We start from the raw sequence: 4,236 nt of genomic DNA on the forward strand, positions 1-4,236 counted from the left end.
GTGGCTCATGCCTGTAATCCCAGCACTTTGGGAGGTGGGTGGATCACCTGAGGTGGGTGGATCACCTGAGGTCAGGAGTTCGAGACCAGTGAAACCCCATCTCTACTAAAAATACCAAAATTAGCTGGGCATGGAGGCATGTGCCTGTAGTCCTAGCTACTCGGGAGGCTACAGGAGAATCACTTGAACCCAGGAGGCGGAGGTTGCAGTGAGCAGAGATGATGCCACTGCACTCCAGCCTGAGTGACAGAGAGACTCTGGCTCAGAAAAAAAAAAAAAAAGAGGAAGATTTTGTTTCACTTAACAGATGACGCTGGCCTCCCCAGGTGCAGAGAAAGAGCACTGGAGTGGGAGTCAGGAGACCTCGTTTCTCTTCAGGTTTATCATTCCTTGTGTGATCCTTTAATACTCAACTAACCCCTCTGAGCCCAACGGGGAGTGAGGGGTGGGAGTTGGTTTATGGTCACCAGGGCCATTTTCCAATCTTCCTTGTCAATTCCATGCCTGGAGAAGAAAACATGCGTAGTCTTGAGTTTTTGGAGTCCCCAGGGCATTGCACCCCAGAACCTTAGGGGGCCAAGAGCATGATCTTAAATAATATCCAATCTCCCAATGAGAAAATTATTCTCCTCTCAGTGTCTTTCGTTCCCTTTAATTAAGGCAAGCCTCAGTCCTGCTCCTTTATCTCTCACACCCCAGCCACACTTTCTGATCTCCCCCTTGTAACAAACACAGAGCCAGGCCTGAGGTCCAGAAGAAATCAAACCATGTGATTTGGCGTTGCGTGGATTTGTCTCATGGCTATCTTCTACTTTTTTGGTGCATGATATTGGATTTCCATTTACTCTAGGAGGCGGCAAAAGATTTTTCTTTTAAATGAAATGTATTTTAGCAAACAAGTTGATTTACAGGAAAAAGGTTAATATTAATATCCCAAGTGGTACCTAGATGTTGCAAAACATATGGCATGTGCAGGCATAGACAGATCTACTTGAAGTTTAAAGACTTTTATTTATTTATTTAGGGGATATTTACTGATTTATGGCTTAAGAACACTCATCGTACTGCCTCTGAATTGCAGGGTAATACAAGGAATTCTCTCTCTCTTGTTATCTGCGGATGTTGAATACGCACTGAGTTTTGATTTTCTGCCGGCTCAATCCATGCAATTGCTGGATCTGAACACCAGAGGGCGCGTCTCCCTTTGCGTCTGAGGAGGCGACCTTGGCCATGGCTCGGTGCCACATTTCACATTCACAGGAATTATGCCGCCATTTTCTGAACGTAATCACAACCTTTAAATAGAGTCCACAAATGTCCCCTGCCATTCACGTCTCAACCCAAATGTCACGTCCTCAGAGAGGCCTCCCCTGAGTCTCTTCCACCTGATTCTATTGCATCTTCATCATTGCACTACGCTTGTGCTGGGTGTGTGTTCTTGTGGTTCTTGCGTTCCATCCTCTCATCCCCACTCCAGAAGATAAGTTCCTAAAGGTTGGGGGCTCTGCCTAGAATAGCCTCTGGCATGCAATAGGCACTCAATAAATACCACTCAATGGCGGAGTGAGTGACCCTTCAGTGAAAACTCAGTTGCAGGCGGCAGGCAAATTGTGCCAGGATGGAAATTGGGTCAGATAAATCTTATTCCAAATCTCAGGATCCTTCACATGTTGGCCTCCTGGTTTGGGGCAAGTTATTTGGATTCGCCAAGACTCTGTGTTCTCATGTAAGCAGTGGGGAAAGTAGCCACTGTTTCATCAGGCCATTCTCCTCCTGGTAGAGAAAGACATCAGGCCCTTGTGAACTGGCCTGTCTGGCTTGGGAGAAGTTTGGAGTTGACTGTTTTTTGTTTGTTTGTTTGTTTGTTTGTTTTTGAGACAGAGTCTCGCTCTGTTGCCCAGGCTGAAGTGCAATGGCGTGATCTTGGCTCACTGCAACCTCTGCCTCCCGGGTTCAAGCCATTCTCTTGCCTCAGCTTCCCAAGTAGCTGGGATGACAGGCGCCTGCAACCACCTCTGGCTGATTTTTGTAGTTTTAGTAGAGATGGAGTTTCACCATGCTGGCCAGGCTGGTCTCGAACTCCCGACCTTAGGTGATCTGCCCGCCTTGGCCTCCCAAAGTGCTGGGATGACAGGCGTGAGCCACCACACCCAGCAGCAGTTGACTGTTTTTATGAAAAATGGTGCTCATCACCCTTGCCCCCTTTAAAAAATACCAGGTGACGTGTGCAACAATTATCGCCTGCATTTCACCCCAACCATAGCCTCCACCCCTTATGTTCTTCCACTCTCCTGCTTGCTATCCTGGGCTCCTCTAAGTTTCTCAAGCCCACCTCAAAGCCGTTCCCTTGACAGTCCCATGAAATCCTCTGTCCAAGACCTTTCCTTGGGGAGCCCTCACTTATTCATCCAGGACTGGGCTCAAGCATCATTTCCTCAGGGAAGCCTTCACTGACCACACACCCCACTGGTCAGAAGTCCCCTTAGGTCCTCTGTTCAAATTTGTATTTATTTACTCAATATCTAGCGTTCCCATTATTTGTTGACTGATAACGTGCTGGTGGAAAATATCTCAACGTTGACGTGGTTTGGCTTTTAGCCATGGACAGGCTCCAGGGCGCCAAGACGGGCTGCATCAGAACAGCGGGGGAGTTTGCTCTGCCCCAGAATATACCAGAACCTGCCAGAGCCTGCATCTGTGCACTGAGGGTTTCCATGCCAACCAGCTGGGCTCTGGTGAGGGACACTTGATTCCCTAAATGGCCCCCCAAGTCAATGACAGATGTGCCTCTCTGAAGTTGGGAAACTTGTTTTAAAGTCATGGCTGGTGAATTCAGAGAGCTGGATCTTTACTGTTTAGAAATTCATTCTCAAAGGCAGAAAGACTACAGGAAGTGAGCGGCACATTCCCAGATCCCGGGGCAAGAGCTGAAAAAATGGGAACTCTGCCAGCAGCAACTTCTGCTATCAGCGAGTCCGCTCCCACAGCCCCAGACACAAGGGCTCAAACCCTGTGCCCGGGGCCTGCCCCCTCCTGGCCTCTCCTTCTGTCGCGGCCCTTCTCTGACCCCTTCCTTGTTCTTAGATTGTACTGGCACTAAGCAAAAGCTTTTGGAGGTGATTGCTAGATTCTCCACATTTTTCTTCGCCTTAGCTAGAGATGGTGAAATTTCATAATGATCTACAATGTTCTCTGGCTACAGCCGTGCCTCTTTACAAGTTTGTAGCTTAATTATCAGCCAGAGTCTCCTGATGGCAAGATTCTCCCGGTGGGACACACCTGCTCTGCATTCGGAAGCTTGGCGTTTGGGGTGTGTGTGTGTGTGTGTGTGTGTGTGTGTGTGTGTGTGTGTTACTGCTATCTTTTTTTTCCCTACAAATTTTCTGTCCAGTTAAGTGTGTTTGAACTGCAGTGGGTTTTTGGTGTTTCTTCTTTTTAAAAAAATCTATTTAATTTTAATTATCTTTGGTTAATTTTAATCATCTTTGGGGCTTGTGTTAGTCCACTGGGGCGGCTGTAACACAGTGCCGTAGTCTGGGTGGTTTCTAAACAACAGACATTGTTTCTTGCAGTTCTGGAGGCTGGAAGTCTGAGATGAGGGTGCCTGCATGGTCCGGCGCTGCTGAGGGCCCTCTTTTGGGCTATGATGGTTGGCTTCTCTTTGTATTCCCACATGATGGAAAGAGGGCGAGGAATCTCTGTGGGGTCACTTTAATAAGGGCAATAACCCCATTCGTGACCTAATGGCCTCTGAAAGACTCCATCTCCTAACACCATCACACCAGCGATTAGGATTTCAACACAGAAATACTGCAGGGACATTCACATTCAGTCCATTGCAGGCTCCTCTCCCAGAGGAAATCCCCTTCTCTCATAGAGCATGTGCCAATGACTGGAACCAAGAAGTGGTGTAGGAACGGCCTCTCTTTCTGTCAAGGCTTCTATGTGTGGGTCCGTGCTGGCCGACCTGCATCCCTCCCCACCGCCCTCCCTGCTGCCCCAGGAGCTGGGCCAAGATCGTCCCGGGGATGATTCCCCCTCTCCCCCGACTCCCTAGGGTGTGCCCTCTGAGCCTGGCCATGAATGCTGCCATTGCCTCCCTCTGCCTTTTGAGGACACCAGGAATTGGCGGGCGGAGTTTCTGTGTTCTGAGTGGGCAGAGGCAGCTGATGCTGCTTCATGCCGTCCCTGCCCTCTGCCCCATGCCTGCCAGCTCCAGAACCTCTCCCAACTCCC

Source organism: Mandrillus leucophaeus, unplaced genomic scaffold (genome assembly GCF_000951045.1).
Source record: "Mandrillus leucophaeus isolate KB7577 unplaced genomic scaffold, Mleu.le_1.0 Scaffold404, whole genome shotgun sequence".
Classification (NCBI taxonomy): domain Eukaryota; kingdom Metazoa; phylum Chordata; class Mammalia; order Primates; family Cercopithecidae; genus Mandrillus; species Mandrillus leucophaeus.